The 26,351-nt window shown below is 43.1% G+C and overlaps 2 long non-coding RNA genes across 2 annotated transcripts; one reads left to right on the top strand and one right to left on the bottom strand.

The window, feature by feature from the left end:
- Positions 1 to 915: 915 nt before the first annotated feature.
- On the top strand, positions 916 to 17,236 carry LOC133056032 (uncharacterized). Its single transcript, XR_009692729.1, has 3 exons — positions 916 to 1,020; positions 6,301 to 6,401; positions 16,271 to 17,236. It is a non-coding gene; the product is annotated as an uncharacterized LOC133056032 (long non-coding RNA).
- A 4,000-nt stretch (positions 17,237 to 21,236) lies between these two features.
- On the bottom strand, positions 21,237 to 23,938 carry LOC133056031 (uncharacterized). Its single transcript, XR_009692728.1, has 3 exons — positions 23,826 to 23,938; positions 23,111 to 23,247; positions 21,237 to 21,354 (listed from the first exon to the last, which is right to left on the bottom strand). It is a non-coding gene; the product is annotated as an uncharacterized LOC133056031 (long non-coding RNA).
- Between the last annotated feature and the right edge of the window lie 2,413 nt (positions 23,939 to 26,351).

Here is a 26,351-nt window from a genome sequence, read left to right as displayed (position 1 = left end):
GCTGATTGAGTTCCGCTGTCTTAGAACCCCTTCGAACAAGGCGAGTTCATTTCAGACTGACGTCCCACCGCTTATCAATTTAGGAGCCAGTAAAATTAACCGCTTCGGAGCTGATTCGCTCCCTTCCTCTGCTTGGATTGCACATCCAGAAAGGTCACCAAATAAATCTCTCTCTGGGTCCTACTAGTATAATATGCAGCTTGGAGACAGGGTCTCAGAAGAGGAGACTCCAGCCAGACATAGCCCAAGCCTGAAAGGTTGCCAGGCCCCCTCACAGCCAGCCGTCCATGGCCGTGGTGTGACAAGACGGGCCTTTGCTAGCTCTGCTCCCACCAAATCAGCTTCTGCCCTCAAGAGATATAGGGTTGGGTACAATTGGGTGGCTGAGAGTGGAGGTGCTACAGAAGGCCCCCTAGCCTCTCAGCAGAGACCTCTGCACTGCTTGGTTTCCCATCTGCATGGACTGAATATTTGTGACCCACCCCTATTCATATGTTGAAACCCTAATCCCCGATATAATGGTATTTGAAGGTGGGCATTTGAGAAGTTGGTGTTGGTCAGTCACTAAGTCCTGTCCAACTCTTGTGACCCCCATGAACTGCAGCACACCAGGCTCCCTTGTCCTCCACTATTCTCCCGGAGTTTGCTCAAACTGTCCATCAGGTCAGTGATGCCATCCAACCATCTCATCCTCTGTCACCACCTTCTCCTGCCCTTAGTCTTTTCCAGCATCAGGGTCTTTTCCAGTGAGTCTGTTCTTTGCATCAGGTGGCTAAAGTATTGGGGCTTCAGCATCAGTCCTTCAAATGAGTTTTTAGGGTTAAATTAAGCCATGAGAGTGGGGATCCCGTGATGGAATTAGTGCCCTTAGAGAAAGGAAGAGAAACTGAAACCTTTTTTTCTTGGCCACGTGAGGAGACTACACCAAGGAGATGGCAGCCATCTGTAAACCAGGAAGAGGACTCACCAGGAACCTGACCATGCTGGCACCCTGATCTTGGAATTCCAGCCTCCAGAACTGTAAGAAACAAATGTTTATTGTTTATGCCACCCAGTCTGTGGTATTGTGTTATATCAGCCCTAAGTCAGCATCCTCTGGACCTTACAAGTGGGAGATGCCTGTCAAATGTCTATTAAACCAAATAAGACTTAATTGCTTTAATATCAGTAAGTAGTTTGCATGGACAGGGAAAAGGGATGTTTGTACAGGGACAACTTTGCTGTCATAGTTATTCATGGAGTGCCAGCCCATGGTAGAAACCCACTAGCAAGTTGATGCAGCAGAGCAGAGTCCTCTGTCTCCAGAATAAAAAATGTCTTCTGCCACCCCTGCCTTACATGCATGTGTGTGCACATGCACACACACACACACACACACCCCTCTTCTGCTCACAGAGGTCTGTCCAGTGAGTCTAATTAACAAATCTTAGGGCTTCTCCTCTATATCTAGGGCACAAATGGTTTTGTCAATACTCTTTTGAACCTCTTCTCACCACAGGAGATTGCACAGTGTTGGTTTGTGGAGATACAACTGAATCACTCTTACTACGACTTTAAGATATAAAGGTGATTTTAAGGTGAAGGTGAGATGATGTCTATGTCCCAAATTAGTGGTCTCTGCTGCCCGAAGAGAATGTGTTCATGTTCCTGTTCTCATCCTAATGGTTCATTTCTGTGTTTTCATTGGGGACTTTTGGCCCTACACCTGGAGTGAGAAGACCTAGTTTTCAGCTCTGGCTCTGCCTTCCCTAGCTAAATGACTTGAGCAAATTGCCTATCTAAGCCTCATCTTCCCCATCTATAAACCCAAACAAGTTGTTAAAAAGCTCAAGTAACGTCATGTTTGTGAAAACCTTAGTAAACTACAAAGTTATGTACAAATGCTGGAGTTTATTCATTTTAGTCTCAGCAACAAAAGAAAAACCTGAGAATAAAAGCCACACAGTATCTCAAAATTTGATCCAGCAATTATACTTCTAGGAATTTGTCCCACAAAAATGCTCTGATGTGCAAAAGGATATTTGTGTGAGGAATTTCACTGCAGCTTTTTTAAAAATTGGAGATAACCTAAATGTTGTCAATAGAGAATTGGGTAAATAGTGATGCATATATACTATGTAATACTGTGCAATAGTAAACATAATGAGATAAAGTAAATAAAAAATTCTTATGGTTGTAATATTCATGCATCAATGCCAATGTACATAAATTAACAGGTGTGGTTATCACATCATTATATACTTGAGTCACATATGATAGAAAAATATCTTCAGCTAAGTCTCAAAGAAATAACCTAAGCTTTAAACAAAACCGGATCATCCCACATATAATACATGGATTTCCATTTGCTATATCCTGGACATTTCCTTATGTCAGTCCACTTTTACTTTTATAATTTTTTAAAGTTTGCATAATAAAACATTGGCTATCAATTATTAAGATAGTTCTCTGGGTTAACTACTGAAGAAAGAAAGGAGATTTGTAGGTAACTTATATGTGTTTTCAGGAATACAAATCTATAATTTTCTAATAGCATAAGCTGAGTGCTGAAGATCACTGCAGACAGTGACTGCAGCCATGAAATTAGAAGATGCTTGCTCCTTAGGAGAAAAGCTATGACAAACCTAGACAGCATATTAAAAAGCAGAGACATTACTCTGCCAACAAAGGTCCATATAGTCAAAGCTATGGTTTTTCCAGTAGTCATGTATGGATGTGAGAGTTGGACCACAAAGAAAGCTGAGCATCAAAGAATTTATGCTTTTGAACTGTGAACTGTTGGAGAAGACTCTTGAGAGTCCCTTGGACTCCAAGGAGATCAAACCAGTCAATCCTAAAAGAAATCAGTCCTGAATATTCATTGGAAGGACTGATACTGAAGCTGAAGCTCTAATACTTTGGCCACCTGATGCAAAGAGCCAGGGTCTGATTGGAAAAGACCCTGATACTGGGAAAGATTGAGGGCAGGAGAAGGGGATGACAGAGGGTAAGATGACTGGGTGACATCTCCAACCCAATGAACATGAGCAAACTCTGGGAGATGGTGAAGGACAGGGAAGCCTGGTGTGCTGCAGTCCATGGGGTCACAAAGAGTTGGACACTACTGAGCAACTCAACAATAGTGTAAGAGCAGCCTCTTGTTATAAGTTGAAACAGCCCTAACCCAAGAATCAGGTGTCCGGCACTCTTGTCCCAGCTCTGCAATTAACTTACAACATGATATCAACTGAATCACTTATCTGGGCCAAAGTTTCCACATCCAGAAAATGAGAGTGTTAAAGTATGCGTTCTCCAAGGTCCCTTCAAGCTGAAAATTCAGTGGTTCTATGAAATCACTTTTCAAAGACTTAATAAATGGTGTTTATATATAATAATAGTTTCTGGTCATTTCTGGAACTAACAGGAAGACTTTAGTAAGACTTAAATACTCCACTTACATGCAGGGCAATACACTAAGAATTTTTTAAAATCTAAACAAAACGGTTCTTGTCCTCAAGAAACCTATAATTTAAAAAAGAAAATGACAGTTGAATTAATAGAAATATAGGAGTATCAGGTTTTACAAAAGGAATGTACACAGCAAGATGGCTGTGTTAAATCAGTGGAACTTAAATTTATGGTCCTAGAAGCCCTAGGGTTTCTCAGTAGGATTCTGAAGCTGCTTTCAGGATAGGGCAAGAGGGTAAGGAAGTGAATAGTACCTCCTCCCCATACCTGGTTTAACCAAACTAGGTCTGCCTTCCTCTGCATCATGCATCTAGGAAATCTAAGAAAGATTTCTAAAGAAATAGGGCTGCTACAATAACGTTGTGAAATCCACTGGCCTAAATGATTTCTAAAGGTCAGTTCTGTCTTTAAGTTTTCACAGTTTTATGATTCTAAGATGTATATAAATTAAGTTTTTATATTCTGCATTCAATTTTGCATGTACACAGGAAATTAACTTTGTAAAGGTTAATTCTCTTGTAAAACAAATAATTATTTTGTAATATGAATAATGAACCCTAGGTATATCTGTTAAACACACTCAGATTTACCTGTCCTGAATTTTCTGAACATGAGGCATGTTTGTAATTATGAAAGAATAGATAAGAAAAGAATTGGATGAGGCAGGCAGAAGAGTTATAAAAAAATATTCACAAAATCCCTGGGGCACCATGAAGAAGCTGTTGGCTTCAGCATAAGACCAAAGATACTGACCTAGAGCTAGAACTCCTGAGTTCTGCCATTGAATTGGGTCATTTCTGTTTCACAGAACTCACCTCAGAATTGACACAATTAGTAATTGACACAATTGCTGAGTGCTTTCTATGTATTATTTCATTTAATCCTCCCAACTCCATGAGATGGGTATGATTTTTCTCTCCATTTCCCAGAAAACTGGAACAAAGGGTGGTTAAATACCTTGTTCAAGGTCACAGAGCCAGGATTCAAACCCAGGGACTGTGACCGCAAAGCCCACACTCTCAGCCACCACAAACTCTTCTCCAAGTTCAGGTCACCTGTATGGTAGACTCTTCCAGGAGAAAGGAGCCCGCCCTGTGTTTGATTGGCATGAGGCTAGCTCTCAAGGGGGCAGGAATCACCTAGTAAATCCCCTTTGCTGTAGAGAGGAGGAACTGAGACCACCAGAGAGACAGGTGAGCTGTTCAGGGCCTTGAAGCCAGATTTGGAACTAAATATTTTCTTGAGTTTACATATGGGAAACTTGCTTTTTAACTTGTTTAAAGCACCATGCTCGTGTTCATGCTCATTCACTCAGTCGTGTCTGACTCTTTGTGACCCAATGGACTATAGCCTGCCAGGCTCCTCTGTCTATGAAATTGTCCAGGCAAGAGTACTGGAGTGGGTAGCCATTTCCTCCTCTAGGGAATCTTCCCAACCCAGAGATCAGACCCTTCTCCTGCATTATCATTGAGTCACCTAGGAAGCCCTAAAGCACCCCTACACATTAATTATTGTTAAGCCTATTATTTGCTACAATGTTTAGTAGTCTAAAGGCTCTAACCCAAAGCTTAAGGTTATGGACAGCAGCAGACACCATCCTCCAGAAAGTGCATTTAATTCATGAAACCTGACTCACATCTAGAATCCTAATTAGACAGTGTAACATTAGTTTCCCAGCCTCTGCAGTACACACATGCACACACACACACAGACAAAACCAGCACACACACACACAAGAAATAGTGGGAATGGACCAAATGCTAGTATTATATTTTTTAGAACCTTCTTAAACCTTTGCCAAGTTGAAAGAACTGGTATCTTGTCCTGATTTATGTGTATCCAATTATCAGTAAAGAACTAAAAATGAAAACAAAAAAAAGAACTTCTAAAAATGCCTTTTGTATTACTTATTTTGTAAATTACTAGTTCTACACCCTGGAGAAGAACATAGCAACCCACTCCAGTGTTCTTGCCTGGGAAATCCTGTGGACAGAGGAGCCTGGTGGGCTACAGTCCATGGGGTCACAAAGAGTCAGACACAACTGAGTGACTAAATAACAACAAATTCTACTCCTTATCTATTTTTCCTTGTGGGTATTTGTCCTTTTATCTTCCTATGGACTTTTAAGAATTTTTTATATAGTAAGAGTATTAACCCATTAACCAAAGACCATTTCAAAATGTCAAATTTTGCTAGGAACCAGCCCTGATCTGATTAGCCCAGTTGAGTTTCCCTTTGTTTGGCATCCCTCAGTACTTGCACATCACATTTATTCCACATGTATTCCACTTCGTTCAGTGCATGTACATACCTCCCCCTACCTTTTTTTTTTCACACTCACAGCAACTGAATTATGTTTGTTAGGGAGATAGGTCTACTAGAGAGCTCTCAGATGTCAAGGGCAGACAAACAGCAGTGGTCTGGGATCTGGAGATGAAGGCGCAGATGCCAGCAAGTGGGTGGTCTACCTTGTTCAAGAATATGAGGAAGGTCTAAACATCATGAAATCATTTAGCAAGATGGGGTGGTGGAATCAGAGCCCAGATGACAGGAATCTGCTCCTCAAGAAGACATTTATAGTCACATCACAAGTTAACAAAACACATCTAAATGGCCTTGATCTTCTTTTATACTTCCTGCCTAGGTAGGAGGATGTGGTCTCAGGAGCTAGCACTGCAGATATGAATAAAAAGTGTTAGCTGCTTAAGGAAGTAATATATAAAGTAGCAGCTGCATTTAGCTATTATTATAGATAATTGTGTTGTAGGTGTTACCAAATATATTTACTGCAATTGGTTGGGCAGATTCTCTAAATATCTTACTCAATGCTCACACGTCTTTATTTCTAGCAGAGCTGCCTCTCGTGATAAAAGCTGAAAGTACCAGATTCTTGCTTTCCCAGGTTCACTTGAAGCTAAAGACGGCCACAAGAGCCAGTTCTGGCCAATGAGAGGTAAGAGGAAGACCATACTGGAAATGTCTGGGGACATCCTTCTTCCAGTTAAAAGGATGAGCATCGTGCCTGTGAACATGGTTGTGTGAGGACATGATTTCTTCAACTATGGCAACCATAGTTCCACGTCTAAAGACCAAGAGCCAGTGATGAGGCTAAAGAAACAAAAGGATAAAAGAAGTTTGGTCAGCTGTAGTATTTTGCAGCTGATGAACCAAAGTAGGACCTTTACACTTCTTTTGTGAGACAGTGAAAGCTGCTATTGAGGCTTTTAAATATTCTTGTTACCTGCCAATGAAAGCATTTTGATATATTAAAAATGCAAAACTATCCAGAAGCTGGAATTGTAAATATATAAAATATGTTAGTGTGTGGATAAGGATGGGATGGTATAATGACTGATACCAGGATATTCTATAGAGAGGTGAGAAAAGGAGGCACAGGGCTCAGTTCTGGACATTCTGATTTAATTAGCCCGGGAGGACCCAAATGTTGGTTTTGAGTTGTTGGTTTTTTTTTTAATGCCCTCTGGGTGATGCTAATATGTACAGGCAGGTTTGAGAACCTGCAGTCTAGTCCAGCTCACTCTTTGTGTTACATTTGAGGAAACAGAATCAAGCAATGTGATTAGTAGAAACCATATTATGCAAAGGTGGCTTCTCTGGTAGCTCAGCTGGTAAAGAATCCGCCTGCAATGCGGGAGACTTGGGTTCAATTCCTGGGTTGGGAAGATCCCCTGGAGGAGGGCATGGCAACCCACTCCAGTATTCTTGCCTGGAGAATCCCCATGGACAGAGGAGCCTGGCAGGCTACAGTCCATGGAGTCACAAAGAGTCAGACATGACTGAGCGACTAAGCACAGCACAGCAATCCAAGAGAGCATTGTGCAAAAGTCTTCAGGGTCACTTCTTCCTCTTACCTCAACCCTTCTGGATATGCAGTGTCTTCTAAGTCCTTTCTGCACTGAGCCCTCAAATACTGCACCCTCCAGGGCAAGGTTCTATGTCCTTTCCTAGGCCCCTATCCTGGTCAAAACTCTCATTCCCTCAGGGATCTGCTGGGCAACCAGCAAACTAATCTTGAATGAATTCCAGCCAAGGTGTTAATGACAGATAATGGCTTAATGCATTACTCCTCCCAGATAACGTTTCCAGTTTAATAGAAGTCTTTCAATGCCTAACCCAAAGGAAGCAGCCTGAAAAGTGCAGAGGCTGCGAATACCTGGCACCTCTGCCCCTTCTCTTTCCCTAGAAGGCATCTCCAAACTGTGACCGAGGCTTTCTGAGAAGTCAGTCCACAGGGCTCTGGACAGCCCTCACCAACCAGTGATGGGAGTGATCCTTTAAGATGAAAGCTATTGTCGAACAAATATTTACCAGGGAGTAAGGAGACTTGAATCCTACTCTGGGGCTTTGACATTATCTGGATATATGGCCTTAAACAAACTATTAAACATTTCCAGGTCTCAGTTTCCTTATCCGCAGAATGGCATTAGAATTGAGCTTCTCCACTGAGTAGCTCATGATCTGCCACAGACTCTCAAAACCTGACCTGATAGCACTCCAAGCTGGTTGTTGCTACTAAGTACCTCTTCCCTTTACTCCTCACTAGGGAAGGAAATTCACCTGAAGCAGGGACATCACCTTTCCAGCTCTATTATGTCCGTAAAAGGCCCTGGAGAAATAAAGTAAACCAGCATTTGAGGTGCCTGCTAAGAGGCCAAATCCCATGACACTGGGAGCCCAATGATGTGGTTCAAGGAGCCCAAGAGTGGCCCAGTGGCGAGTATTCTATCAGTCAGAGGTGCAGAGCCTCTATGCAAGATCTGTCAGGAATGGGTGTGACCGTTACAGAAGACACATCAAGTGGGGAAAAAATCAGGTGTGCAGATAACGTTTTGTAAATGCCTTTCTAATTCTCAATGCTTCACGAAGGAATCTCAGAGATTAAATTAAGCTGTTAACCCTCTAGGCGCTCCTGTCGTTTATCGTTAAGGAATTAATAGGAATGTGGGAATGCAGATGGCCTGGCTGTCAGCTCGGAGAGGCGATTTTTCTGATCTCCACGGACGTTTCCAGCATCTTTCATTAAGCGCTCATGTACCAATTTGTCATTTTAACCGAGCAGGAAAGAAACTCCCACTGAACTCCCTGGCTCAGGTGCTGGGAGTTAAACCCTCCCACGACAAGGCCTACAGGGTCGCATCCGCGGGGGAGGCTCTGGCTTCCAGGGGTGGTGAGCGTCCTCTGATGGAGGTGGGGTGGAGCGGAGCCACTCCCGGAAGGAAGTCGGGATCTCCAAACCTAGCTGTCCTGGGCACAGGTTTCAGGGGACTGCAGAAGAGCCGGCTCTAGAAATACTAAACAGAGCAGAGATGTAAAGAAACTTATTTCCTCTAGCGCGCCAGGGCGCAGGTAGCCTACTCAACGAGTGGAGGCGCCACCTACAGGAGAGAGAAAGACCTGCAACCTGGTCTGGAGAATTCAACCGCTCGATGGCAGAGATTGACCTGCCCCTCCTCTTTCTCAGCCTCTGACGTTTATCCAGTGCTTTTCTCGTGTCAGACACTGTCGTAAGCACTTAACATATTTTAACGCTTTTAAACTTGACAACCACCCTATGAGGTAGGTTTTTATTGTCGGCCTTGTTCTACAGACTAGAAAACTACAGCTCCGAGAGTAACATGCCCAAAGTCACACAGTTGATAAGTGGGAGGCTGAAATCCCAACCCTGAGAGTCTGGCTCAGAGCCTGAATGCTCACCAAGCATTACCCTAAGGAGTGTGTGGTGGAATAGAGTCAGTCCTAACTCCTCCCATGATTCACAGTGTAACTCAGGGCCAAGTATTTAACTTAGCCTTCAATTCTGCACCTTGGTGTTCCCATGTTTTTGAGACTCCCTTAGGTAGCTCAACATTCAGAAAACTAAGATCATGGCATCCGGTCCCATCGCCTCATGGCAAATAGATGGGGAAACAGTGGAAACAGTGGCTGACTTTATTTTTGGGGTTCCAAAATCACTGCAGATGGTGACTGCAGCCATGAAATTAAAAGATGCTTACTCCTTGAAAGGAAAGTTATGACCAACCTAGACTGCATATTAAAAAGGAGAGACATTACTTTGCCAACAAAGGTCCATCTAGTCAAGGCTATGGTTTTTCCAGTGGTCAGGTATGGATGTGAGAGTTGGACTATAAAGAAAGCTGAGCACTGAAGAATTGATGCTTTTGAACTGTGGTGTTGGAGAAGACTCTTGAGAGTCCTTTGGACTGCAAGGAGATCCAACCAGTCCATCCTAAAGGAGATCAGTCCTGGGTGTTCACTGGAAGGACTGATTTTGAAGCTGAAACTCCAATACTTTGGCCACCTGATGCAAAGAGCTGACTCATTTGAAAAGATCTTGATGCTGGGAAAGATGGAGAGCAGGAGGAGAAGGAGATGATGGAGGATGAGATGGTTGGATGGCATCATCGACTCAATGAACACGAGTTTGGGTTAACTCCGGGAATTGGTAATGGACAGGGAGGCCTGGCATGCTGCAGTCCATGGGGTCGCAAAGATTTGGACACGACTGAGTGACTGAACTGAACTGGACTAGGTATGTGGAGAGAAAACTGTTGTTAAGGTAATCTTAATCTTTTGTAATAAGAAAAGGGGGGAGGAAGGGGGGAGGGGAAAAAAAAAAAGAAAAGGGGGGAGGGAGTAGGGGTGGGAGAGCTTGTGTAGCTCCCATCTTCAGTTTATAGATGAGAATTAGAGAGAGAAGGACCCAAGCCTGATGACATTCTCAGTGACAGGGCAAGAACTAGAATCCAGGTCTTCTGAATCCATGTTTTCCACCCATACAGCACCTCCTCTTTAATCATGATAGCCAGGATGGGCTCTGTGGATGGAAGAAAGCTAATCACACACATTGTGGCTTCAGAGGCTCCAGGTCCACCCTCTGAGCAAAAAAAAAAAAAAAGCTTTTTTTTTTTTTTTTTAAAAAACCTGGTGGCTGTTATCTGAAATCCCACCATTAGTGATTCATGTCTTTCACTAAGACTTTGATCCTATCCTCTCAGGACTAGTAAAACTTTTACTGTTCGCTGTCATTTTATGTGTATATGATTGACTTCTAAAACAGTGCTCTTGAAGTGTGGCCAATGACAAAAGCATCTCTGTCATCTCCATATTGTTAGCACTGCGAGTCATGGCTTCTGCCCCAGACCTACTGAGTCAGACCTACCTTGGTTCGCAAATTTCAGTGGATGTGCTTAAGTTGAAAAGTTTATTAAAACACAGCTTCCTGGAACAACTCCTCCCTACCCCATCCCCAGAGATTCTGATTCAACAAGTCAGGGAGAGAGGCCCAATAATTTGCATTTCTAACAAGTTCTCAGGTAATGCAGTTGCCATGGTCTGCAGTCTATACCTTGAGTAGCACTGAAACAGTTCCTGGGAGCAGATGCTGAGAGGGGAGGAGAATGAGCACCTTGAGGTAAAAAGACAGAGACAGGTTATTGTTGAGGGTACAGATTGAAAACTTGAAGTGAAAAGCTGCTGAGGGTATGGGTTCACAATCATGCCTCTATCTTTCCATTTGAATAAGTTCAAATATTAAAACCATTAAGGGATTTAATACGATATATAAATGTGTGTAAACTGAATTTATCTAGCCATGGTAAAGTCTATTCTTGCCTTGCCTTTTGCTGAGCCCTGCCTCTCTCAGTTACAAATGGAAATCTTCCCGGTCCCCTCTGACCATCAGTTAGCTCTCCAATTTCATTCTAGATTTAACTGCACTGCAGTGGCAGACAAAGCTGACCTGATGGCAGGAATACTGTTCCCCGATGATATCAGAACCTCTTCTGTATTTATGTTTGCTCTGCGACTGTCACTTGTATACAATCACATAGAGACTCTGATATTAAGACTTGGGCTACAAATCACCCCCATGGCACAGCTCTGGTGGAAAAGGAAAAGGGGCTTCAGTGGCAACCAGATAGCAAACACGAATTACATTGCCCTTGTACCAAAATAGGCATCTTTAAGAAATCATGTCTTCTGGTCCTCTTTTGCTGTACTTCAGATAATATGGTACCCAGAAGAACCCAGATAGATAACAATCTCTTCTATTTGTAAAGACCACTTGTGAAGGAAACGCCATAACCTCCTGGTGCTGGAGTGTATTATTGTTCAGCAAGTATTCACTGTCCTCTCTGCCCTTCCATGGGGGGAGAAAACTTACCACTCCACGGGTGATGGATTTAACCATGTGACTTGCTTTGGCCAATGAAACATAAGCAGAGATTTATTTCAACTCTACTTGCTTGGTCTGGCTTGGCTTTTCCATTTCCATCCTTGGCTGTGAGAAGAGCACACTCCTGTCACTTTGGCCTGGGTCCCAGAATGAGAAGGTACACAGAGTGGACCTGAACAAGAGCCACAGCCTGCAACAGAAGTACTGTAGCCCATCTGCAAACCAGTAAGCAAGAAATAAGTGTTGTAACCTCTAGGATTTTAAGTTATTTGTTATACAGCATGCTAAGTCACTTTAGTCGTGTCCGACTCTTTGTGACCCCATGAACTATAGCCCTCCAGGTTTGTCTGACCATAGCATTCTCCAGGCAAGAATACTGGAGTGGATTGCTATACCCTCCTCCAGGGGATCTTCCTGACTCAGGAACTGAACCCACATTTCTTACTTCTCCTGCACTGGCAGGCAGGTTCTTTACCACTAGCACTACCTGGCAAGACTTCAGAAGCCCCGGGAAGCTACCTGGGAAGCCCTGGGAAGGTATACAGCACTATTAGTAAAGTTGACTGATACACTCCCTCAGGCATCTGTTCCACTGAAATTTTGCCAGTAAGTTTTTCCTTATGTCTAACTGGAATCCCTCATATATTAAGGTAAAGATTCATTTCCATCTGAGGGCCAAACAAGGAGTCACTAGGTTATATCCTTGATTCTAAGTTCAAGAAATGTAGCTTGATTTGTTTGATATCTATTTGGGCTACAAAAATAGAGATGCACTAGGGGCATGAGGCTTCCCAGGTGGCACTAGTAGTAAAGAACCTGCCTGCCAATGCAGGAGAGGTAAGAGATGCTGGTTCCCTCCCTGAGTCAGGAAGATCCCCTGGAGGAGGGTATGGCAACCCACTCCAGTATTCTTGCCTGGCAAATCCCATGGACAGAGGAGCCTGGTGGGCTGCTGTCCAGTGGTTTGCAAAGAGTTGGACACGACTGATGCAACTTGGCACATAGGCACAGGGGAATGATTTATTTTACAAAGTATTATTTATGCCTGTCTTTTTTGGAGCTATTAGAGGTTGGTTCTTCAGAAGTGACCACATCTTTCAGGAACCAGAGAGGTAGCAGTGGGAGAGGTAAGAGTTTAGAAACCTGATGAAAATACCATTAAAATGACTCAGTCATGTCCAACCCTTTGCGACCACATGGACTGTAGCCCACCAGGCTCCTCTGTCCATGGGACTCTCCAGACAAGAATACTGGAGTGGGTAGCCATTCCCTTCTCCAGGAGATCTTCCCAACCAGGGATAAAACCCTGGTCTCCTTCATTAGGAGGCAGATTCTTTACCACTAGTGCCACCTTCCTTTTTTCTCTCTCAACTCTTACGTAGCACTTATCACAGTTTCCAATATTTCCATTATTTGCCTGTTTTCTTTTTTTATTTGTCTCCCCTACTAGAAAGTGTTTTCATATGGCTAGGGACAGTGTTCATCATGCTTATTATCACTTTATCCTCCAGTTCTCAGCAGACCCTGGCATGTAGCAGTAGCTCAAAAAATATTTGTTGAATAAATAAATGAATTCTAATTAGGCATGTCACTAGCCAGGTAAGGGGAAAACAATGAAAAAACAATGAGATCTACAATATAAAAATATAACTCCAGCATTATGTAATTTTTGTTCAATGGGCAGCTAATTATAAAAAACTTTGAACAACAATAATAATATAATAATATGATAATATTAATATATGATATTAATAATATAATAATAATAATGTCAGTGGGGAGCCACAGAAGAATTTTCAGCTGGGGAAGGACATGATCAAGACAGCATCTTTGTACTGTACATAGAAAACCCTACAGATAGTATCAGAAAATTGCTAAAACTAATCAGTGAATTTAGCAAATTTATAGGATACAAAATCAATACACAGAAATCGCTTGTATTTCTATATACTAACAATGAAAAATCAGAAAGAGAAATTTAGGAATCAATCCCATTCACCATTGCAACAAAAAGAATCAAATATCTAGGAATAAACTTACCTAAGGAGACAAAGAACTGTACACAGAAAATTATAAGACACTAATGAAAGAAATCAAAGATGACATAAACAGATGGAGAGATATTCCATGTTCCTGGGTAGGAAGAATCAATACTGTGAAAATGACTATACTACCAAATGCAATCTACAGATTCAATACGATCCCTACTAAATTACCAATGATATTTTTCACAGAACTAGAACAAAAAATTTCACAATTCATATGTAAACACAAAGGACCCCAAATAGCCAAAGCAGTCTTGAGAAAGAAGAATGGAGCTGGAGGAATCAACTTTCCTGACTTCAGATTATACTATAAAGTTATAGTCATCAAGACAGTATGGTACTGGCACAAAAACATAAATGTAGACCAATGAAACAAGATAGAAAGCCCAGAAATAAACCCATGCACCTATGGGTACCTTATTTTTTATAAAGGAGGCAAGAATATGCAGTGGGGCAAAGACAGCCTCTTCAATAAATGGGGATGGGAAAACGGGACAGCTACATATAAAAGAATGAAATTAGAACACTTCCTAACACCATACACAAAGATAAACTCATAGTGGATTTAAAGACCTAAATGTAAGACCAGAAACTATAAAACTCTTAGAAGAAAAAACATAGGCAGAATACTTGATGACATAAATCAAAACAAGATTTTCTATGACCCACCTCAGGAACCTATAAGCAAGGTGAAAAGACAACCCTCAGAATAGGACAAAATAATAGCAAATGAAACAACTGATGAAGGATTAACTTCCAAAATATACAAGCACTCATACAACTCAATACCAGAAAAACAAACAACCCAATCAAAAAGTGAGAAAAAGACCTAAACAGACATTTCTCCAAAGAGGACATACAGATGGCTAACAAACACATGAAAAAATGCTCAACATTGCTCATTATTAAAGCAATTCAAATCAAAACTACAATGAGATATCACCTCACACCAGTCAGAATGGCCATCATCAAAAAGTCTACAAACAATAAATGCTGGAGAGGGTGTGGAGAAAAGGGAATGCTCTTGCTCTGTTGGTGGAAATGTAAATTGATACAGCCTTTATGGAAGACGATATGGAGATTCCGTTAAAAACTAGGAATAAAACCACCATTTGACCCAGCAATCCCACTCTTAGGCATATACCCTAAGGAAACAAAAATTGAAAAAGACACATGTATCCCATTGTTCATTGCAGCACTATTTACAATAGCTAGAATATGGAAGCAACCTAGATGTCCATCAACAGATGAATGGATAAAGAAGTTGTGGTACATATATGCAATGGAATATTACTCAGCCACAAAAATGAATGCCTTTGAATCAGTTCTAATGAGGTGGATGAACCTAGAACCTATTATACAGAGTGAAGTAGGTCAGAAAGAGAAAGATAAATATCATATTCTAACACATATATGTGGAATCTAGAAAAATAGTACTGAAGAATTTACTTACAGGGTAGCAATGGAGAAACAGACTTAGAGAATAGACTTATGGACATAGAGGGGAGGAGAGGGTGAGATGTATGGAAAGAGTAACAAGGAAACCTACTTTACCATATGTAAAATAGATAGCCAATGGGAATTTTCTAAGGAAATATGGCTAAGCAAACTCAAACAGGGGCTCTGTATCAACCTAGTGGGGTGGGATGGGGAGGGAGATGGGAGGGAAGTTCGAAAGAGAGGGGATATATGTATACCTATGGCTGATTCATGTTGAGGTCTGACAGAAAACAACAAAATTCTGTAAAGCAACTATCCTTCAATTAAAAAAAAAAAAGCATTTGGGGATAATGTATCTAATTGCTGTGTTCGGGGCTGGTTTCACAGAAAGACCAGGTAGGAGGAAATTTCAAAGTGAGATGATAACAGCTTGGAGTGTGGGCTGGTGGTGGAAGTTGAAAGGCATGAGATTGGGATAGAAGATTCAGTGAGCTTCTCACCAGATTGGAAAGGGGGTCAGCAGATGGGGAGTGTCTGTATAGTTGAAAGCAGAAGCACACTTTAGAAATATGGAAGTTTGGAGAACAGGCCAACTGTGTTTGGATGAGATGATAGGTTAATTTAGACACATGGAGTTTTAGATAGTAGCTGGTCATCAAGTGAAAACACACAGTCCCCGGTTAGAAATTCAGGACTGGATCTTGAGAGAGAGATCAGAGCTGGAAACCTGCACACAGACATCAGACTCATGGAAGTGATGGAGTAGGAAAAGAAAAGCCAAAGACTAAAGCCAGCCTTGAACACTGACTAGTTACAAGTAGCAGGAGGGTCGGGAGTGGCTGATGAAAGGGCCAGAGCAAGCAGAATCAGCAAAGGGTCTCAAAGGCCAAAGTAAGGGGGTGGACAGTATTTTGAGGTCCAGCCCCATCTCTTGCCCTTTGGCTGTCAGACTTTGTGAGGCCTCTTTTAGGAGCGGAGGGAAATATAAATATCCTTCAACCTGACTCCCTTGCCTCTAACCACCTGGGTGGCTGGGGGCCCCAAGGCTCCATGAGCCTTTGAAGAAGATTCTAGGGAAAGGAAAATGGAGAAATATGATCAATAACAAGTCTTGTTTTTTTTTTTTTCCCACTTCATATGCAGGAAGAAATCCAGGACTGTAGCTGGTGCTATGATGGGTGTATTCTGCGTGTTCAAAAGGTCATCTGGCATGGAGACAGGCTAAATTATTGCTGGAGTGTATGAATCTGAGGAGGTTCTCCATTAACATTTATTAGGAATTGTCATCGCTTCAACCCGAATGGGCCCCAGATGTGGAAACCCCGGCTGCCCCAGACTTCTCTTCCGGGCTGCAATCTCTCCTCTGATTTATTGTTATTAAACATGACCAGATTTTGTAGAGGGGAAAATTGAAGAAAGCAACACACACATGGGGAACTGTTGGGTGCAGGCTGCCAAGAGAAACAAGCCATTTTATTCTATCTGGTGACAGTGGGAGCACATGGAGACACAAACCATTGTGCCTCTTTCCTAAATCAAAAACACACAGGCCTGAACCTCTAGGCATCTGTTCACAGGGCAAATGTCTTCACCCTGAGGGTAAGCAAGGGTCAGTTGAAGGTAATGAGAAAGGCTAAAAATAGTCTGCGCTTAGAATTCTAGAAGCCACGGCAGGGACCCTCTCTTCCTCAAAATATATTACCTTCCAGGGCAGACTACTTCTTGGGAGTAAGACACACCCTCTGGATATTAGGTCATTTTTCTTATCAGTAATAGTTACTCTTCCACTGCGTAATGATTGTGAAAGATCCCAAGAAGTCAAAGTTAGAGCCCCACCTTCAGGTCTCTTATAATCTATTTCATTTATTCACTCATTCAACATAATTTTATTAAGCACATATGATGTATCAGGCACTGTCACAGGTGTTGAGGAAATATTAGTAAACCAGAGAGATGAAGTCCAGGCTGTCAGGGCACCGACATATATGTAAGGGAACAAAGTCAGAAGCTATGATAACAGTAGCTAATAGGCAAAGAAGTGTGTGAAAAGGAAGGCAGCAGAAAGAAAAGATACTGTATTAGGAATTAGGAAACCTGAATCCCAGTCCTGGCCCCACTCCCTAAGAGTCTTGTGCCCTTACATAGGCTATTTAACTTTTTGAAACCCCAGCTTCTTGATTATAAAATGGTGATAAACCTGCCTCACCTTATCTCATAGATTTCTTGTAAAAATTAAACGATGTGTTTGAGAGCTTCCCTGGTGGCTTGGTGGTGAACAATTCGCCTGCCAATGCAGGAGATGCAGGTTCAATCCCTGGGTTGGGAAGATTCCCTGGAGAAGGGAATGGCAACCCACTCCAGTATTCTTGCCTGGGAAATCCCATGGACAGAGGATCCTGGCAGGCTACAGTCCATGGGGTCGCAAAAGAATCAGACTTGACTTCATGACTAACAATAACAATAACAAATGGATTTGTAGAGTTCCTTGTAAATTGCAAGTTGCACTATGGTGTCAGGAGCTTTTGTGATAAGTGCCAAATAAATGAAAAGGCAAGTGTTATAGGACAGTATGTTCCTGAGCCAGAAATCTGGGGACTCTTTTGCTTTCTCTTGGAAGAAGGAACAAGGATTATCCCCAGGCATAGGACACATGTCCCTGTGCTGTGCTTAGTTGCTCAGTCATGTCCAACTCTTTGCGACCCCATGGACAGTAGCCTTCCAGTTTCCTCTGTCCATGGAGATTCTCCAGGCAAGAATACTGGAGTGGGTTGCCATGCCCTCCTCCAGGGAATCCTCCCAACCCAGGGATCAAGCCCAGGTCTCCCACATTGCATGTGAATTCTTTACCATCTGAGCCACCAGGGAAGCCCAAGAATACTTGAGTGGGTAGCCTATCCCTTCTCCAGGGGAACTTCCCAACCCAGGAATCAAACTGGGTTCTCCTGCATTGCAGGTGGATTCTTTACCAGCTGAGCTACCTGGGAAGCCCCATGTGTGCCTAGGGGAGTCTTTTAATCATGGGATCTGGATATCTTGCTGATCTTACTAACAGACCATTCCTGGGAAATTCTCACTTCACTATGCCTTTTCCTAGAAATGATTCTATGCAGGAGTTGTGGCAAGTGAACACAGGTAATGAGGAAAGTCTCAAAGGCACTGAATCCGATTACCTTTGTCGCTGCTTTGTCCCCCTTTAAGATTATCTAGGTTCCGAGGAGAAGGAATTATGTTCATTCATTTCCTTAATCCACTTTCCAGCTTTACATCCCTTGGCCACCCCCAATGTATTTAGAGCATATGTATAAGTTAGCACACACACACTTGCATTGTATCTGGAATTAATGGGGATATCCCTAGGGCCTGACTTTCTTATACCAAGAACCAAAGCCACAGCTGCTTCCTCCTGTTTTGGAATGTGGCTAACCTTGTGGTATCCTTCCTAAGCCTCACAAGTCCATACATCCTTGACATATAAAGAATAAAGGCTTAACCTGCTCCCTAGCACTCATCACTCGCTGAGTGAGGATTCCCATTAATCCAAAAACAGGAGCATCTCTAGCTTGTGCATGTCCAGGAATGGGAGTACCGCCCAAGAGTTTTCTCCTGGTGGCCATACTTCCAACACACAAACACAAGCACGTTTGTTTATTCAGTATTTAGGGTTTCTGAATAGTTTCTAGAGCTGTGCCTTCAAAAGGGCTTGCATTATGTGCCAGCCATGGAGAGGGGCCTGAATCATAGCCAACGTCCATCAGTAAGGACACTCTGGCAGCACCAAGAATACAGTGGCCCTTGGGTTTTTATTCTACCCAGGGGAAAATTCTGGTGAGGATTTGGGGGCACTTCCCACTTACTCCATTGCAGAGTTTGGCTGAAAATGTTTTCCTTTTAGGAGATCACTGACTTTCTCAAGCCACTTTGACTGTGGGGGTGAGAACAAAGAGAGGAGGAAATAGAGGAGGTTGTAGGGAATTGGAAATATTCTCTGAGGGTTTCCTCCAGTGGAGAGGACTGCCTTCAGTGAAGCCTCTGCAAATCCACTTCTTTCTAGCTTGGTGCTGGGAGGAGGGGGCAAACAGAGAACAGAATCCAGGGAGACAACTGAGATTACTGAGTTGCACCAGAGAGTATCTGGAGAGAAGGAAAAGAAGAGGAGGTAAGAAGTGGGAAGGGAATGACTAAGGGGGATTTTTACAGCTCTGATTTTTCATTAGACAAGCTCACTGGGGCTTAGATGGTAGGATGAGTGTGGCCTAAGAGCCTGTTATCCAAAAGGTAGTTCACAAGCCTCAGCATCAGCTTCACCTGGGATCTTAGGCCACGACCAAAACCTATTGAATCAGAAATCACCTTGTAACCCCTAAACCATTAGTTTGGCCACTGAAGTTTCAAAAGCCTAGGATCCTAGGGTGGGAATGACTACTTGCAATGACCCACCAAAGTCTGTGCTGGATGACCTCTCCTTCCTTTTCCTCCCCTGTTCTTGAAGCTAGTGTGGGGAAGTGACCCCTAAGAATAGCTTCAGCAGGCTCCCTTGCCCTCTGATTTCTGGTTGGGTTCAGCCAGTGTTCAGGAAACAGTGCCTTTACCTGAAGTTTTTAAAGGCGAAAGTGAAAGTTGCTTAGTCATGTCCAACTCTTTGAGACCCCATGGACTATATAGTCCATGGAATTCTCCAGGCTAGAATACTGGAGAGGGTAGCCATTCCCTTCTCCACGGAATCTTCCCAACCCAGGGATAGAACCCAGGTCTCCTGCATTGCAGGTGGATTCTTTACCAGCTGAGCCACCAGGGAAGCCCAAGAATACTGGAGTGGGTAGCTTATTTTTTCTCCAGGGGATCTTCCCGATACAGGAATCAAACTGGAGTCTCCTGCATTGCAGGCAGATTCTTCACCAGCTGAGCTACCAGGAAAGCACTTTTAAAGAGGAAGGAGGACACATTTGCATCATACAGTGAGTCCTCAGAGAAGACTGAAGATAGGGGGAGTGGGAGATGGGGGTCCTTGTTCCCCAGGTCCCTGCCAATAGGGCCTCAGGTTGGCAGTGGCTGTGTTCCTCAACTGAAGGCCACAGCTCCTGTGCGGCACCCTCTCTACAGCTGTCTTCAGATTCTGGGGAATGGGTTCCCCACTCTGGCTACCTTCACTACCCTGTACCTTTCTCTGAACCTTGCCTGTATCTTCAGGGATACGCCTTTATTAAACTCTTAGTAAACAGGCCCTGTCCGAATGTGCCATACCTTCCCCAGGGGGACCCTGATCAATACAGGACCCTGGAGAACAGACTCAGGAAGAGTTCTTGCTCATGGTTAGGGAAGGGGACTAGATGAGCACCTCCAATTTGAGGATCTTTGAGATTGAAGGAGCCATTTTCAATCCTACATACTATTTGTTGTGTGATTCTTTTCTTAAAATAATTTTTAAAGTTTTTGTTGAATTTGTTGCAATATTGCTTCTGTTTTCAACTTTGGTTTTTTGGCTGTGAGGCATGTGGCATCTTAGCTCCCCAGCCAGGGACTGAACCTGCACCCCCTGCATTGGAAGGCAAAATCCTAACCACTGGACAAGGGAAGTGGAAGTCCCTGTTGTGTGATTCTTATTTCTGGAATAGAAAAATATATCACAGGAGCACTTGGGACTTTCTCTAACATGCCTTGGCTTCTGTGCAACAGTCTGTCTGTTTTTGTGTTGTTGTGTGAGCCATAGAGGGGTAGACTGGAGCTGCTTTGTGAACACTGATATTTTTTGTTTTCAAGAATTTTACAAAACAGCTGTTTAAAAGAACTAAAATACAGCTGAATTAAATAAACTATATTTTTAAACAAAAATAGTAAAAACTCATCCCTTCATAATTATTTTGCTAAATTTTACTATAACCTAATCTTTTGGAGTTATTTGTGTCTATCGTAGCTATATGCTAGAAATATTGTGTGATGATGTGCTATTACACATCTCTTCCCAGTTCTGTGCTCAATGATGTCATAATGATAGTTTGAAAGAAAGCATGGTGGGAGTCTTTACACCGAGGAAATTGGCAAGTGCTGCAAATCAGGACAAGACTTTTTGTTTCTGGAAAGCTGTTTATTAAACATTTTCTAGCCCATCACGGGGGTTCATCCCTGTCTTTGAAGGAGGCTGGAGAGATGAATGGGAAGAAGGGAATCCTTTGATATGGTCATGGTATTTGGTCTTGGGTGTTTTTAGGAGAGATCCATATGCTCTGTTTCTGCAGAGAGAGAGCAAAGTGGAACAGACTTGGCAATTGACAAGAAAGGATAAACAGAGAGGGAAATGTCCTCTTGGGCTCCTGGGGGCAGGGTGGATTAAGCAGGCTTTTTAGCATGTGAGATGTGGTATTAATAATAGCTTACTTTCACAATGGGGTTGTTTGTTTAAAAGCTCTCAGAGTACTTTACATCTATTACCTCTTTCATCTTTCAAGTATTTGAGTGAGCAAGGGAGAAGCAATAGAGACATTTCTTCTTAAAGATGGAGCTTAACCAGGGAGGTTAAGCGACCTTTTTAACCTCAGAAAAGTGAGGCCCAGGGGCAACAAGGTCCAAAACCCAGAACTGGACACTGATAAAAAATCCCTGCATTTTCTAAGCAGAGTTTCTCTCCTATGAGAAATCTGTCAATGAAATGATTTACAGTATAATTACATTTTCTATTATACATTATATTCCATTATACATATAGAGTGATATGCAGAAGTTTATCCCACCACTTTTTCTGGGAACCTCAGAACCCTTTTTCTATGAACCCTGTGGCAAGAATTACAATTATAATCACTTTACATTGAGAGAAACTGAGGCCTGGCGAGTTGCCCAGGGTCTCCACTTGTAAATAGCTGAGTTAGGATTTGAACCTGGCATTGTACACTGCACAGCACCATGCTTGGTATGAGTTTTCCTTCCTCAGAGCAGACATGTTCTAGTCTGCCTTCTAGTCAGTTCAGTCACTCAGTCGTGTCCGACTCTCTGTGACCCTGTGGACTGCAGCACGCCAGGACTGCAGGCTTCCCTGTCCATCACCAACTCCCGGAGCTTGCTCAGACTTGTGTCCAGCAAGTAGGTGATGCCATCCAACCATCTCATCCTTTGTCGTTCCCTTCTCCTCCTGCCTTCAATCTTTCCCAGGATCAGGGTCTTTTCCAATGAGTCACTTCTTTACATCAGGTGGCCAAAGTACTGGAGCTTCAGTTTCAGCATCAGTCCTTCCAATGAATATTCAGGACTGATTTCCTTTAGGAAATCTTCTGCCTTCAGGAGGAAACTTTTAATTCTGCTCTGCCATTTAGTTAAACTGTCTAGACTGAGAGCCTGTAGTGGGTAGACTCCTGAGCTAGATACCAGGTCCTGGATGAGAAGTTAGGAGATCTCGGTTGGAGCTCTGACTCCTGCCCTGACATGCTATACAGCCTTGGGCAAGAAGAGAAGTCAAGAGGCAGGAAGGTACCGTGTTGTGGATGATGCCATGTTCCAGGCAACTTTACGTCATTCTTTTATGTAGTCTTCACTACCACTCTGTGAGAATCATTATTTTAATTTTTAAAATGTGGAAACTGAGTCTCAGAGAGCTTAAGAAACTTGTTCAAGGTCATCTAGGTAGTAAGTGATAGAGAGAGCATTTGAACCTGTGTCTCCAACTCTAAGCACCACCTTCGCTTCCCATACCACCTTACCCCTCTACGTCCTGTTTTCTGAGACAAATCCAGGCCCCTGACCTCTCTGGATCCCAGCTCACACTTTCCATCAGCTGCTAGGTTATGTCCCTAATCTGGCAGGAGGCACAGGGCTGGGAAACTTTCTTGCCCTCATCAATCTTCCCCCCAGTTCAAAGGTCAAAAGTTAGGGATTTTGATTATCCCAGCCCTCCACCTCTGGGATGACAGCACATTTTACTTGGGGTCAGCAACCACACCTCTCCACTTATGCAACATTCTTCAGAATGTGGGCTTCCCACCCACAACTCATACCTACCCCGGGGCCAGAGTGCTCATTAAGGGGCAGGCGGGGCAGAGGCGAATCGCACAGAGATCCATCAGGGTGCTGAGCTGACAGGTGCAGGCACTAGCCTCCAGCCAGAGGAGAACCTGCCTCATCCAAGAGGACTTTGTCTGGAAAAGGAAGGGAGGATGGAAAAAGAGAGAGACACAGAGAGATAGAGATCAGATCACTCTAATTATACGGTTCTAAATCACCGAGAATCTTGGCTCAAACACCCAAGTGGTGGAGGATAGATTTTTCACCTTGACTCCTGATAATTTTCATTGATTTATGTGGCCTGAAAGCCTTTATTTGCTACTTAGAGGCAGCGTGCTTCTGCTTGGGAGGCCCGGGACTCCCCTTGATGCTCTCGTGGTGGAGAGGTAGGAGGTAGAGCAAGGGCCAAGTTTCCTGCTTGGTTTCAGTTGCTGCCTGAGAGCCATGGGGCTTAATGGGAGCCGCTGGCCCGCCACAGCCGCCTCCCTCCTCCCGTCCCCTGAGCCTGCCTGCTTCTGGTCACAGCTCCTTGAGTTTAACACTCCTGGCAGCTTAGCATTCTGGTTTTTATGTGCTAGGCCATAATATTTGGTGAGCTGTGAGATGAGGTGGAAGCATTTGCAACTGGCACTTCCCTTCCGGCCCTGATCTGTGATTTGGGCCAACGGTGTGACAAAGCGAGGCCAGCCCTCCCCACCACTGTGACTCCCACCTGTGGCTATTTGGCCCCAGGTCCTTCCTTCGTTTTTTCCTCTTCCCCATGATCCCATGTCGGCTAGACTCCCATAGCTCCTGGCTCTTGAAAGACGGTATTCTGTCCACACATTCTAAATCATGAGCTCAGTTTAAACGTTTCAAAGAGCAATTCTGAGTCTGCCCAGGACCACATTCTAAAAGGGGAGGGGTGTGTGTCAGGAGGAAGGCTTTCTAAATGTCACAGGCTATGTAAAAATCTTGACTGATCATGACAAACCAATGAGGAAGCCAGTGAGTCAGCCAGCAAAGGTCAAGTTTTCTTGGGGATTCAAAGCATTAAGAGAGCAGTGGGCAGACTTTGAAAATTCCACTTCCTCTATCAGAGGCCCTTGATGAGTCATTTGGGCACCTCTGGTCCATTTCTCTCGGTATATGGCCCCTGAGTTTTCCCTGGCCCAGGTGAACCACAGTTCAGATTTCTGTGGGTCCCTTAGGTGTCCTCCATCTACTGTTCTCTTATTTTCTGCTTTGTGTTCCCCACCGTGGGCTTCTACTTGCAGCTACTTTCCAGGAATAGAGTAGGTTTTGTTATGACAGCATGGTACAAGGAAATGTACTTGTTATTGTTAGGGGGTATATAAAGCCGATTATTCTTAGGGGGTATATAGACCAGGAGTTCTTTAATAAAGTTATTACCAGAAGATGACTCCCACCTAGATGCAAACCCAGCCTTCAGAAACAACAGGAACAGTGGAATCTCCTAAAGTGTCTTCTTTGGCACTTTGACCTAAACATAATAGGATGTATAAGGAAATTTCTGGATTTCTGGGGGAGAAGCAATGCAAATAAATAATTAGTATGAAATAGTTAACTCATAAAAAGATGTCTCATGATAAAAGTTTAACAAGATTAACAAGATAGAAGTTTATTTTTCTCTCTCAGAACAGTCCAAGTTCCAGGTTGGCAAGAAGCTCTCCTTCATGCAGTCATTCAAGGACCCAGGTTCCCTCATTCTTGCTTTTCCACTATCCCCACCATCTTGCTTTTCCACTGTGGTCTTTGGCTGCTTGATCCAAACTGCTTTGAGAGTACATGTGTGTCCTGGGTCCCAGGAAGAACAAAAAGTATAAAAGAGGCATACCCATTTGTTAAGGTCCCAGCTTGTAAGTGGTCCACATCACTCCTTCCTCCATTCTCTTACCGAGAACTTAGTTACTTATGTACGTATATGTGTGTGTGTGTATACACACTCATCTATCTATATACAGTCTTGTGTCCAACCATTCAATTATTCTGAAAGAAGAACGACTGGATTTTTTAGTGTTACCACATCAACCTATATGTGACACAAACACCACCAAATAGAGAATCTTCATTTGTTATAAGGATGGAGATTTTGTTAAAGCTGGAACGCAGAAAAGTGTGATTCATAGAAGACACAATGTCTCAGGGGTTTGAAAAGAACCTATTTGATTTGTTTTTCCAGACATGAGACCTGGGGGCAGTCAGCAGTAAGCAAGAGTGACCGATACCTATAATATTGCTTATATTTGAACAATGCTTTATATTTGAATAATGATTTCTATCTTAGGAGGACCTTTTCCACACATTATCTGATTGAATGTGAAAGCATTCCTGATTCAGGAAAGCAAGGTTCAGAAAGGTGAAGGGTCTTGCTTGAAGACTCATAAGCTGCAAAGGTGGGATCAGAACACAGATCTTCCAGGTTCAAGTCCTGGAACTTTTTACAGAACAATATGCTGCCTATTCAGGTTATAGTCCAGGATGGTGACTAGTTGGATGTCCTGTGGGGTATCAGGGCTTTACTTTTTTTTACTGGACTACTTTTTCAGTCTCCATGTGATTTAGGTGCCATTATTAAGATATCAAAAGTCTGCTGAATAATAATAGTACTGGCTCTTACTTGTCGACCATAAATCTTATCTACTTGTCATGATGACCCAGGAAGGGAGACATAATTATCTTACAGAGAAGGAAACTGAAGAGGTTAGGTAACTTTTCCCAAACACACAGCTAATCAGTGATTGAGCCAGGACGTGAAACCAAGTTGATCTATGTCTTTTCTCTCTGTTCTGGCTTGAAAGATGAAAGGTATTTGCTGCTTGGGCCTTAGGAAAGGACACACCAGCAAAATTTGGTAATCACAAGCCTGAATTAGACCGAATTATTTAAGCTTATCCCAAACTCCTGATCTCCCATTGGATATCTTAGAAATTGAACCTATAGTCAGGTCTTCACTTGCCATGACCTCCAGATGCCCTTGTGCATTGGACTCACAGACGTTTTTGGTGTTGGAACTGGGAGGAAACAAAGTTCCTCTGATCCAACATGTCCTTTTTATAGATGGCAAAACTGAGACCCAGAAGGAAAAAAAAATAGCTTGCCAGTGGTATCAGGACTAATTCTTTGGCAAAACAAACACATCCATTTGATTCTTGAGGCTCCAGGCCCCTGATGACCTCCTGGACTAAGTACTGGCCTTGGCTACCACCTGTCAGAGCTTTCTTCCAGCCAGGAAACA

This window comes from Dama dama, chromosome 5, assembly GCF_033118175.1.
Source record: "Dama dama isolate Ldn47 chromosome 5, ASM3311817v1, whole genome shotgun sequence".
NCBI classification, from domain to species: Eukaryota; Metazoa; Chordata; class Mammalia; order Artiodactyla; family Cervidae; genus Dama; species Dama dama.
The sequence above is the reverse complement of the archived record's forward strand: the minus strand, read 5'-3'. Positions and strand labels throughout refer to the sequence as shown.